Genomic DNA, 14,122 nt, shown 5'->3' with positions numbered 1-14,122 from the left:
ATCTCCTTGTAGCGATTCCATGGCTACCTCGAGGACCACTCCATACGGAAACTCCTGTGAAAAGTTGATCGTGATCCAACGGTCGGATCAAAAGTTATGACCCTTTTAACCCGTTACTCAAATCTGGCCGGCAAGACCTCCTCGTCACCAAGTACCGATTCCACAGCTACCCCAAGGATTACGACCTACGTAAACTCGTAAAAAAAAATAAAGCGAGATCTAAAGCTGGGATCAAAAGTTAAGACCTTTTTGACCCGTTACTCTAGTTTGGGCGACCGTAGCTCCCTATCTCCGTGTAGCGATTCCATGGCTACCTCGAGGAGCACTCAATACGGAAACTCGTGTGAAAAGTTGATCGGGATCCAGCGGTGGGATCAGAAGTTGTGGCCCTTTTCACCCTTTACACAAATCAGGCCGGCCGACCGACTCGTCACAAAGTACCGATTCCACAGCTACCCCAAGGATTACGACCTACGTAAACTCGTGAAAAAAAATAAAGCCAGATCCAAAGGTGGGATCAAAAGTTAGGACCTTTTTGACCCGTTACTTTAGTTTGGCCGACCATAGCTCCTTATCTCCGAGTAGCGATTCCATGGCTACCCCAAGGATTACAACCTACGTTTACTCGTGAAAAAAAATAAAGCGAGATCCAAAGGTGGGATCAAAAGTTAAGACCCTTTTGACCCATTACTCTAGTTTGGCCGACCATATGTCCTTATCTCCGTGTAGCGATTCCATGGCTACCTCGAGGAGCACTCCACACGGAAACTCGTGTGAAAAGTTGATCGGGATCAAACGATCGGATCAAAAGTTGTGGCCCTTTTAACCCGTTACTCAAATCAGGTCGGCCAGACCTCCTCGTCACCAAGTACTGATTCCACAGCTAGCCCAAGGATTACGACCTACGTAAACTCGTGAAAAAAAATAAAGCGAGATCCAAAGCTGGGATCAAAAGTTATGACCTTTTTGACCCGTTACTCTAGTTTGGCCGACCATAGCTCCTTATCTCCGTGTAGCGATTCCATGGCTACCTCGAGGAGCACTCCATACGGAAACTCGTGGGAAACGTTGATCGGGATCCAAAGGTGGGATCAAAAGTTGTGGCCCTTTTAACCCGTTACTCAAATCAGGGCGGCCAGACCTCCTCGGCACCAAGTACCGATTCCACAGCTACCCAAGGATTACGACCTACGTTATCTCGTGAAAAAAAATAAAGCGAGATCCAAAGGTGGGATCAAAAGTTAAGACCCTTTTAAACCGTTACTCTAGTTTGGCCGACCAGGGCTCCTTATCTCCGTGTAGCGATTCCATGGCTACCTCGAGGACCACTCCATACGGAAACTCCTGTGAAAAGTTGATCGTGATCCAACGGTCGGATCAAAAGTTATGACACTTTTAACCCGTTACTCAAATCTGGCCGGCAAGACCTCCTCGTCACCAAGTACCGATTCCACAGCTACCCCAAGGATTACGACCTACGTAAACTCGTGAAAAAAAATAAAGCGAGATCTAAAGCTGGGATCAAAAGTTAAGACCTTTTTGACCCGTTACTCTAGTTTGGGCGACCGTAGCTCCTTATCTCCGTGTAGCGATTCCATGGCTACCTCGAGGAGCACTCAATACGGAAACTCGTGTGAAAAGTTGATCGGGATCCAGCGGTGGGATCAGAAGTTGTGGCCCTTTTCACCCTTTACACAAATCAGGCCGGCCGACCGACTCGTCACAAAGTACCGATTCCACAGCTATCCCAAGGATTACGACCTACGTAAACTCGTGAAAAAAAATAAAGCCAGATCCAAAGGTGGGATCAAAAGTTAGGACCTTTTTGACCCGTTACTTTAGTTTGGGCGACCATAGCTCCTTATCTCCGAGTAGCGATTCCATGGCTACCCTAAGGATTACAACCTACGTTTACTCGTGAAAAAAAATAAAGCGAGATCCAAAGGTGGGATCAAAAGTTAAGACCCTTTTGACCCATTACTCTAGTTTGGCCGACCATATGTCCTTATCTCCGTGTAGCGATTCTATGGCTACCTCGAGGAGCACTCCACACGGAAACTCGTGTGAAAAGTTGATCGGGATCAAACGATCGGATCAAAAGTTGTGGCCCTTTTAACCCGTTACTCAAATCAGGTCGGCCAGACCTCCTCGTCACCAAGTACTGATTCCACAGCTAGCCCAAGGATTACGACCTACGTAAACTCGTGAAAAAAAATAAAGCGAGATCCAAAGCTGGGATCAAAAGTTAAGACCTTTTTGACCCGTTACTCTAGTTTGGCCGACCATAGCTCCTTATCTCCGTGTAGCGATTCCTTGGCTACCTCGAGGAGCACTCCATACGAAAACTCGTGTGAAACGTTGATCGGGATCCAATGGTGGGATCAAAAGTTGTGGCCTTTTTAACTCGTTACTCAAATCAGGGCGGCCAGACCTCCTCGTCACCAAGTACCTATTCCACAGCTACCCCAAGGATTACGTCTGACGTTAACTCGTGAAAAAAAATAAAGCGACATCCAAAGGTGGGATCAAAAGTTAAGACCCTTTTGACCCGTTACTCTAGTTTGGCCTACCAGGGCTCCTTATATGTGTGTAGCGATTCCATGGCTACCTCGAGGAGCACTCCATACGGAAACTCGTGTGAAAAGTTGATCAGGATCCAACGGTGGGATCAGAAGTTGTGGCCTTTTTAACTCGTTACTCAAATCAGGGCGGCCAGACCTCCTCGTCACCAAGTACCGATTCCACAGCTACCCCAAGGATTACGTCCGACATTAACTCGTGAAAAAAAATAAAGCGAAATCCAAAGGTGAGATCAAAAGTTAAGACCCTTTTGACCCGTTACTCTAGTTTGGCCTACCAGGGCTCCTTATATGTGTGTAGCGATTCCATGGCTACCTCGAGGAGCACTCCATACGGAAACTCGTGTGAAAAGTTGATCGAGATCCAACGGTGGGATCAAAAGTTGTGGCCTTTTTAACTCGTTACTCAAATCAGGGCGGCCAGACCTCCTCATCACCAAGTACCGATTCCACAGCTACCCCAAGGATTACGTCCGACGTTAACTCATGAAAAAAAATAAAGCGACATCCAAAGGTGGGATCAAAAGTTAAGACCCTTTTGACCCGTTACTCTAGTTTGGCCTACCACGGCTCCTTATATGTGTGTAGCGATTCCATGGCTACCTCGAGGAGCACTCCATACGGAAACTCGTGTGAAAAGTTGATCAAGATCCAACGGTGGGATCAGAAGTTGTGGCCTTTTTAACTCGTTACTCAAATCAGGGCGGCCAGACCTCCTCGTCACCAAGTACCGATTCCACAGCTACCCCAAGGATTACGTCCGACGTTAACTCGTGAAAAAAAAATAAAGCGACATCCAAAGGTGGGATCAAAAGTTAAGACCCTTTTGACCCGTTACTCTAGTTTGGCCGACCATAGCTCCTTATCTCCGTGTAGCGATTCCTTGGCTACCTCGAGGAGCACTCCATACGAAAACTCGTGTGAAACGTTGATCGGGATCCAATGGTGGGATCAAAAGTTGTGGCCTTTTTAACTCGTTACTCAAATCAGGGCGGCCAGACCTCCTCGTCACCAAGTACCTATTCCACAGCTACCCCAAGGATTACGTCTGACGTTAACTCGTGAAAAAAAATAAAGCGACATCCAAAGGTGGGATCAAAAGTTAAGACCCTTTTGACCCGTTACTCTAGTTTGGCCTACCAGGGCTCCTTATATGTGTGTAGCGATTCCATGGCTACCTCGAGGAGCACTCCATACGGAAACTCGTGTGAAAAGTTGATCAGGATCCAACGGTGGGATCAGAAGTTGTGGCCTTTTTAACTCGTTACTCAAATCAGGGCGGCCAGACCTCCTCGTCACCAAGTACCGATTCCACAGCTACCCCAAGGATTACGTCCGACATTAACTCGTGAAAAAAAATAAAGCGAAATCCAAAGGTGAGATCAAAAGTTAAGACCCTTTTGACCCGTTACTCTAGTTTGGCCTACCAAGGCTCCTTATATGTGTGTAGCGATTCCATGGCTACCTCGAGGAGCACTCCATACGGAAACTCGTGTGAAAAGTTGATCGAGATCCAACGGTGGGATCAAAAGTTGTGGCCTTTTTAACTCGTTACTCAAATCAGGGCGGCCAGACCTCCTCATCACCAAGTACCGATTCCACAGCTACCCCAAGGATTACGTCCGACGTTAACTCATGAAAAAAAATAAAGCGACATCCAAAGGTGGGATCAAAAGTTAAGACCCTTTTGACCCGTTACTCTAGTTTGGCCTACCACGGCTCCTTATATGTGTGTAGCGATTCCATGGCTACCTCGAGGAGCACTCCATACGGAAACTCGTGTGAAAAGTTGATCAAGATCCAACGGTGGGATCAGAAGTTGTGGCCTTTTTAACTCGTTACTCAAATCAGGGCGGCCAGACCTCCTCGTCACCAAGTACCGATTCCACAGCTACCCCAAGGATTACGTCCGACGTTAACTCGTGAAAAAAAAATAAAGCGACATCCAAAGGTGGGATCAAAAGTTAAGACCCTTTTGACCCGTTACTCTAGTTTGGCCGACCATAGCTCCTTATCTCCGTGTAGCGATTCCTTGGCTACCTCGAGGAGCACTCCATACGAAAACTTGTGTGAAAAGTTGATCAAGATCCAACGGTGGGATCAGAAGTTGTGGCCTTTTTAACTCGTTACTCAAATCAGGGCGGCCAGACCTCCTCGTCACCAAGTACCGATTCCACAGCTACCCCAAGGATTACGTCCGACGTTAACTCATGAAAAAAAATAAAGCGACATCCAAAGGTGGGATCAAAAGTTAAGACCCTTTTGACCCGTTACTCTAGTTTGGCCTACCACGGCTCCTTATATGTGTGTAGCGATTCCATGGCTACCTCGAGGAGCACTCCATACGGAAACTCGTGTGAAAAGTTGATCAAGATCCAACGGTGGGATCAGAAGTTGTGGCCTTTTTAACTCGTTACTCAAATCAGGGCGGCCAGACCTCCTCGTCACCAAGTACCGATTCCACAGCTACCCCAAGGATTACGTCCGACGTTAACTCATGAAAAAAAATAAAGCGACATCCAAAGGTGGGATCAAAAGTTAAGACCCTTTTGACCCGTTACTCTAGTTTGGCCTACCACGGCTCCTTATATGTGTGTAGCGATTCCATGGCTACCTCGAGGAGCACTCCATACGGAAACTCGTGTGAAAAGTTGATCAAGATCCAACGGTGGGATCAGAAGTTGTGGCCTTTTTAACTCGTTACTCAAATCAGGGCGGCCAGACCTTCTCGTCACCAAGTACCGATTCCACAGCTACCCCAAGGATTACGTCCGACGTTAACTCGTGAAAAAAAAATAAAGCGACATCCAAAGGTGGGATCAAAAGTTAAGACCCTTTTGACCCGTTACTCTAGTTTGGCCGACCATAGCTCCTTATCTCCGTGTAGCGATTCCTTGGCTACCTCGAGGAGCACTCCATACGAAAACTCGTGTGAAACGTTGATCGGGATCCAATGGTGGGATCAAAAGTTGTGGCCTTTTTAACTCGTTACTCAAATCAGGGCGGCCAGACCTCCTCGTCACCAAGTACCTATTCCACAGCTACCCCAAGGATTACGTCTGACGTTAACTCGTGAAAAAAAATAAAGCGAGATCCAAAGGTGGGATCAAAAGTTAAGACCCTTTTAAACCGTTACTCTAGTTTGGCCGACCAGGGCTCCTTATCTCCGTGTAGCGATTCTATGGCTACCTCGAGGACCACTCCATACGGAAACTCCTGTGAAAAGTTGATCGTGATCCAACGGTCGGATCAAAAGTTATGACACTTTTAACCCGTTACTCAAATCTGGCCGGCAAGACCTCCTCGTCACCAAGTACCGATTCCACAGCTACCCCAAGGATTACGACCTACGTAAACTCGTGTAAAAAAATAAAGCGAGATCTAAAGGTGGGACCAAAAGTTAAGACCCTTTTGACCCGTTACTCTAGTTTGGCCGACCGTATCTCCTAATCTCTGTGTAGCGATTCCATGGCTACCTCAAGGAGCACTCAAGACGGAAACTAGTGTGAAAAGTTGATCGGGATCCAACGGTGGGATCAAAAGTTGTGGCCCTTTTCACCCGTTACACAAATCAGGCCGGCCGGACCTCCTCGTCACCAAGTACTGATTCCACCGCTACCCCAAGGATTACAACCTACGTTAACTCGTGAAAAAAATAAAGCGAGATCCAAAGGTGGGATCAAAAGTTAAGACCCTTTTGACCCGTTACTCTAGTTTGGCCGACCAGGGCTCCTTATATCCGTGTAGCGATTCCATGGCTACCTCGAGGAGCACTCCATACGGGAACTCGTGTGAAAAGTTGATCGGGATCAAACGATCGGATCAAAAGTTGTGGCCCTTTTAACCCGTTACTCAAATCAGGTCGGCCAGACCTCCTCGTCACCAAGTACTGATTCCACAGCTAGCCCAAGGATTAGGACCTACGTAAACTCGTGAAAAAAAATAAAGCGAGATCCAAAGCTGGGATCAAAAGTTATGACCTTTTTGACCCGTTACTCTAGTTTGGCCGACCATAGCTCCTTATCTCCGTGTAGCGATTCCATGGCTACCTCGAGGAGCACTCCATACGGAAACTCGTGGGAAATGTTGATCGGGATCCAAAGGTGGGATCAAAAGTTGTGGCCCTTTTAACCCGTTACTCAAATCAGGGCGGCCAGACCTCCTCGGCACCAAGTACCGATTCCACAGCTACCCAAGGATTACGACCTACGTTATCTCGTGAAAAAAAATAAAGCGAGATCCAAAGGTGGGATCAAAAGTTAAGACCCTTTTAAACCGTTACTCTAGTTTGGCCGACCAGGGCTCCTTATCTCCGTGTAGCGATTCCATGGCTACCTCGAGGACCACTCCATACGGAAACTCCTGTGAAAAGTTGATCGTGATCCAACGGTCGGATCAAAAGTTATGACACTTTTAACCCGTTACTCAAATCTGGCCGGCAAGACCTCCTCGTCACCAAGTACCGATTCCACAGCTACCCCAAGGATTACGACCTACGTAAACTCGTGAAAAAAAATAAAGCGAGATCTAAAGGTGGGACCAAAAGTTAAGACCCTTTTGACCCGTTACTCTAGTTTGGCCGACCGTATCTCCTAATCTCTGTGTAGCGATTCCATGGCTACCTCAAGGAGCACTCAAGACGGAAACTAGTGTGAAAAGTTGATCGGGATCCAACGGTGGGATCAAAAGTTGTGGCCCTTTTCACCCGTTACACAAATCAGGCCGGCCGGACCTCCTCGTCACCAAGTACTGATTCCACCGCTACCCCAAGGATTACAACCTACGTTAACTCGTGAAAAAAATAAAGCGAGATCCAAAGGTGGGATCAAAAGTTAAGACCCTTTTGACCCGTTACTCTAGTTTGGCCGACCAGGGCTCCTTATATCCGTGTAGCGATTCCATGGCTACCTCGAGGAGCACTCCATACGGGAACTCGTGTGAAAAGTTGATCGGGATCCAACGGTGGGATCAGAAGTTAAGGCCTTTTTCAGCCGTTACTCAAATCAGGGCGGCCAGACCTCCTCGGCACCAAGTACCGATTCCACAGCTACCCCAAGGATTACGACCTACGTTAACTCGTGAAAAAAAATAAAGCGAGATCCAAAGGTGGGATCAAAAGTTAAGACCCTTTTAACCCGTTACTCTAGTTTGGCCGACCAGGGCTCCTTATCTCCTTGTAGCGATTCCATGGCTACCTCGAGGACCACTCCATACGGAAACTCCTGTGAAAAGTTGATCGTGATCCAACGGTCGGATCAAAAGTTATGACCCTTTTAACCCGTTACTCAAATCTGGCCGGCAAGACCTCCTCGTCACCAAGTACCGATTCCACAGCTACCCCAAGGATTACGACCTACGTAAACTCGTAAAAAAAAATAAAGCGAGATCTAAAGCTGGGATCAAAAGTTAAGACCTTTTTGACCCGTTACTCTAGTTTGGGCGACCGTAGCTCCTTATCTCCGTGTAGCGATTCCATGGCTACCTCGAGGAGCACTCAATACGGAAACTCGTGTGAAAAGTTGATCGGGATCCAGCGGTGGGATCAGAAGTTGTGGCCCTTTTCACCCTTTACACAAATCAGGCCGGCCGACCGACTCGTCACAAAGTACCGATTCCACAGCTACCCCAAGGATTACGACCTACGTAAACTCGTGAAAAAAAATAAAGCCAGATCCAAAGGTGGGATCAAAAGTTAGGACCTTTTTGACCCGTTACTTTAGTTTGGCCGACCATAGCTCCTTATCTCCAAGTAGCGATTCCATGGCTACCCCAAGGATTACAACCTACGTTTACTCGTGAAAAAAAATAAAGCGAGATCCAAAGGTGGGATCAAAAGTTCAGACCCTTTTGACCCGTTACTCTAGTTTGGCCTACCATATCTCCTTATCTCCATGTAGCGATTCCATGGCTACCTCGAGGAGCACTCCACACGGAAACTCGTGTGAAAAGTTGATCGGGATCAAACGATCGGATCAAAAGTTGTGGCCCTATTAACCCGTTACTCAAATCAGGTCGGCTAGACCTCCTCGTCACCAAGTATTGATTCCACAGCTAGCCCAAGGATTACAACCTACGTTTACTCGTGAAAAAAAATAAAGCGAGATCCAAAGGTGGGATCAAAAGTTCAGACCCTTTTGACCCGTTACTCTAGTTTGGCCTACCATATCTCCTTATCTCCATGTAGCGATTCCATGGCTACCTCGAGGAGCACTCCACACGGAAACTCGTGTGAAAAGTTGATCGGGATCAAACAATCGGATCAAAAGTTGTGGCCCTTTTAACCCGTTACTCAAATCAGGTCGGCCAGACCTCCTCGTCACCAAGTACTGATTCCAGAGCTAGCCCAAGGATTATGACCTACGTAAACTCGTGAAAAAAAATAAAGCGAGATCCAAAGCTGGGATCAAAAGTTATGACCTTTTTGACCCGTTACTCTAGTTTGGCCGACCATAGCTCCTTATCTCCGTGTAGCGATTCCATGGCTACCTCGAGGCGCACTCCATACGGAAACTCTTGTGAAAAGTTGATCGGGATCCAACGGTGGGATCAGAAGTTGTGGCCCTTTTCACCCTTTACACAAATCAGGCCGGCCGACCTACTCGTCACAAAGTACCGATTCCACAGCTACCCCACGGATTACGACCTACGTAAACTCGTGAAAAAAAATAAAGCCAGATCCAAAGGTGGGATCAAAAGTTATGACCTTTTTGACCCGTTACTCTAGTTTGGCCGACCATAGCTCCTTATCTCCAAGTAGCGATTCCATGGCTACCCCAAGGATTACAACCTACGTTTACTCGTGAAAAAAAATAAAGCGAGATCCAAAGGTGGGATCAAAAGTTCAGACCCTTTTGACCCGTTACTCTAGTTTGGCCTACCATATCTCCTTATCTCCATGTAGCGATTCCATGGCTACCTCGAGGAGCACTCCACACGGAAACTCGTGTGAAAAGTTGATCGGGATCAAACGATCGGATCAAAAGTTGTGGCCCTTTTAACCCGTTACTCAAATCAGGTCGGCCAGACCTCCTCGTCACCAAGTACTGATTCCAGAGCTAGCCCAAGGATTACGACCTACGTAAACTCGTGAAAAAAAATAAAGCGAGATCCAAAGCTGGGATCAAAAGTTATGACCTTTTTGACCCGTTACTCTAGTTTGGCCGACCATAGCTCCTTATCTCCGTGTAGCGATTCCATGGCTACCTCGAGGCGCACTCCATACGGAAACTCTTGTGAAAAGTTGATCGGGATCCAACGGTGGGATCAGAAGTTGTGGCCCTTTTCACCCTTTACACAAATCAGGCCGGCCGACCTACTCGTCACAAAGTACCGATTCCACAGCTACCCCACGGATTACGACCTACGTAAACTCGTGAAAAAAAATAAAGCCAGATCCAAAGGTGGGATCAAAAGTTAGGACCTTTTTGACCCGTTACTCTAGTTTGGCCGACCATAGCTCCTTATCTCCAAGTAGCGATTCCATGGCTACCCCAAGGATTACAACCTACGTTTACTCGTGAAAAAAAATAAAGCGAGATCCAAAGGTGGGATCAAAAGTTCAGACCCTTTTGACCCGTTACTCTAGTTTGGCCTACCATATCTCCTTATCTCCATGTAGCGATTCCATGGCTACCTCGAGGAGCACTCCACACGGAAACTCGTGTGAAAAGTTGATCGGGATCAAACGATCGGATCAAAAGTTGTGGCCCTTTTAACCCGTTACTCAAATCAGGTCGGCCAGACCTCCTCGTCACCAAGTACTGATTCCAGAGCTAGCCCAAGGATTACGACCTACGTAAACTCGTGAAAAAAAATAAAGCGAGATCCAAAGCTGGGATCAAAAGTTATGACCTTTTTGACCCGTTACTCTAGTTTGGCCGACCATAGCTCCTTATCTCCGTGTAGCGATTCCATGGCTACCTCGAGGCGCACTCCATACGGAAACTCTTGTGAAAAGTTCATCGGGATCCAACGGTGGGATCAGAAGTTGTGGCCCTTTTCACCCTTTACACAAATCAGGCCGGCCGACCTACTCGTCACAAAGTACCGATTCCACAGCTACCCCACGGATTACGACCTACGTAAACTCGTGAAAAAAAATAAAGCCAGATCCAAAGGTGGGATCAAAAGTTAGGACCTTTTTGACCCGTTACTCTAGTTTGGCCGACCATAGCTCCTTATCTCCAAGTAGCGATTCCATGGCTACCCCAAGGATTACAACCTACGTTTACTCGTGAAAAAAAATAAAGCGAGATCCAAAGGTGGGATCAAAAGTTCAGACCCTTTTGACCCGTTACTCTAGTTTGGCCTACCATATCTCCTTATCTCCATGTAGCGATTCCATGGCTACCTCGAGGAGCACTCCACACGGAAACTCGTGTGAAAAGTTGATCGGGATCAAACGATCGGATCAAAAGTTGTGGCCCTATTAACCCGTTACTCAAATCAGGTCGGCTAGACCTCCTCGTCACCAAGTATTGATTCCACAGCTAGCCCAAGGATTACAACCTACGTTTACTCGTGAAAAAAAATAAAGCGAGATCCAAAGGTGGGATCAAAAGTTCAGACCCTTTTGACCCGTTACTCTAGTTTGGCCTACCATATCTCCTTATCTCCATGTAGCGATTCCATGGCTACCTCGAGGAGCACTCCACACGGAAACTCGTGTGAAAAGTTGATCGGGATCAAACGATCGGATCAAAAGTTGTGGCCCTTTTAACCCGTTACTCAAATCAGGTCGGCCAGACCTCCTCGTCACCAAGTACTGATTCCAGAGCTAGCCCAAGGATTACGACCTACGTAAACTCGTGAAAAAAAATAAAGCGAGATCCAAAGCTGGGATCAAAAGTTATGACCTTTTTGACCCGTTACTCTAGTTTGGCCGACCATAGCTCCTTATCTCCGTGTAGCGATTCCATGGCTACCTCGAGGCGCACTCCATACGGAAACTCTTGTGAAAAGTTGATCGGGATCCAACGGTGGGATCAGAAGTTGTGGCCCTTTTCACCCTTTACACAAATCAGGCCGGCCGACCTACTCGTCACAAAGTACCGATTCCACAGCTACCCCACGGATTACGACCTACGTAAACTCGTGAAAAAAAATAAAGCCAGATCCAAAGGTGGGATCAAAAGTTATGACCTTTTTGACCCGTTACTCTAGTTTGGCCGACCATAGCTCCTTATCTCCAAGTAGCGATTCCATGGCTACCCCAAGGATTACAACCTACGTTTACTCGTGAAAAAAAATAAAGCGAGATCCAAAGGTGGGATCAAAAGTTCAGACCCTTTTGACCCGTTACTCTAGTTTGGCCTACCATATCTCCTTATCTCCATGTAGCGATTCCATGGCTACCTCGAGGAGCACTCCACACGGAAACTCGTGTGAAAAGTTGATCGGGATCAAACGATCGGATCAAAAGTTGTGGCCCTTTTAACCCGTTACTCAAATCAGGTCGGCCAGACCTCCTCGTCACCAAGTACTGATTCCAGAGCTAGCCCAAGGATTACGACCTACGTAAACTCGTGAAAAAAAATAAAGCGAGATCCAAAGCTGGGATCAAAAGTTATGACCTTTTTGACCCGTTACTCTAGTTTGGCCGACCATAGCTCCTTATCTCCGTGTAGCGATTCCATGGCTACCTCGAGGCGCACTCCATACGGAAACTCTTGTGAAAAGTTGATCGGGATCCAACGGTGGGATCAGAAGTTGTGGCCCTTTTCACCCTTTACACAAATCAGGCCGGCCGACCTACTCGTCACAAAGTACCGATTCCACAGCTACCCCACGGATTACGACCTACGTAAACTCGTGAAAAAAAATAAAGCCAGATCCAAAGGTGGGATCAAAAGTTAGGACCTTTTTGACCCGTTACTCTAGTTTGGCCGACCATAGCTCCTTATCTCCAAGTAGCGATTCCATGGCTACCCCAAGGATTACAACCTACGTTTACTCGTGAAAAAAAATAAAGCGAGATCCAAAGGTGGGATCAAAAGTTCAGACCCTTTTGACCCGTTACTCTAGTTTGGCCTACCATATCTCCTTATCTCCATGTAGCGATTCCATGGCTACCTCGAGGAGCACTCCACACGGAAACTCGTGTGAAAAGTTGATCGGGATCAAACGATCGGATCAAAAGTTGTGGCCCTTTTAACCCGTTACTCAAATCAGGTCGGCCAGACCTCCTCGTCACCAAGTACTGATTCCAGAGCTAGCCCAAGGATTACGACCTACGTAAACTCGTGAAAAAAAATAAAGCGAGATCCAAAGCTGGGATCAAAAGTTATGACCTTTTTGACCCGTTACTCTAGTTTGGCCGACCATAGCTCCTTATCTCCGTGTAGCGATTCCATGGCTACCTCGAGGCGCACTCCATACGGAAACTCTTGTGAAAAGTTGATCGGGATCCAACGGTGGGATCAGAAGTTGTGGCCCTTTTCACCCTTTACACAAATCAGGCCGGCCGACCTACTCGTCACAAAGTACCGATTCCACAGCTACCCCACGGATTACGACCTACGTAAACTCGTGAAAAAAAATAAAGCCAGATCCAAAGGTGGGATCAAAAGTTAGGACCTTTTTGACCCGTTACTCTAGTTTGGCCGACCATAGCTCCTTATCTCCAAGTAGCGATTCCATGGCTACCCCAAGGATTACAACCTACGTTTACTCGTGAAACAAAATAAAGCGAGATCCAAAGGTGGGATCAAAAGTTCAGACCCTTTTGACCCGTTACTCTAGTTTGGCCTACCATATCTCCTTATCTCCATGTAGCGATTCCATGGCTACCTCGAGGAGCACTCCACACGGAAACTCGTGTGAAAAGTTGATCGGGATCAAACGATCGGATCAAAAGTTGTGGCCCTTTTAACCCGTTACTCAAATCAGGTCGGCCAGACCTCCTCGTCACCAAGTACTGATTCCAGAGCTAGCCCAAGGATTACGACCTACGTAAACTCGTGAAAAAAAATAAAGCGAGATCCAAAGCTGGGATCAAAAGTTATGACCTTTTTGACCCGTTACTCTAGTTTGGCCGACCATAGTTCCTTATCTCCGTGTAGCGATTCCATGGCTACCTCGAGGCGCACTCCATACGGAAACTCTTGTGAAAAGTTGATCGGGATCCAACGGTGGGATCAGAAGTTGTGGCCCTTTTCACCCTTTACACAAATCAGGCCGGCCGACCTACTCGTCACAAAGTACCGATTCCACAGCTACCCCACGGATTACGACCTACGTAAACTCGTGAAAAAAAATAAAGCCAGATCCAAAGGTGGGATCAAAAGTTAGGACCTTTTTGACCCGTTACTCTAGTTTGGCCGATCATAGCTCCTTATCTCCAAGTAGCGATTCCATGGCTACCCCAAGGATTACAACCTACGTTTACTCGTGAAAAAAAATAAAGCGAGATCCAAAGGTGGGATCAAAAGTTCAGACCCTTTTGACCCGTTACTCTAGTTTGGCCTACCATATCTCCTTATCTCCATGTAGCGATTCCATGGCTACCTCGAGGAGCACTCCACACGGAAACTCGTGTGAAAAGT

The sequence above is a fragment of the Populus nigra genome, chromosome 14, assembly GCF_951802175.1.
Source record: "Populus nigra chromosome 14, ddPopNigr1.1, whole genome shotgun sequence".
NCBI classification, from domain to species: domain Eukaryota; kingdom Viridiplantae; phylum Streptophyta; class Magnoliopsida; order Malpighiales; family Salicaceae; genus Populus; species Populus nigra.
The sequence above is the reverse complement of the archived record's forward strand: the minus strand, read 5'-3'. Positions refer to the sequence as shown.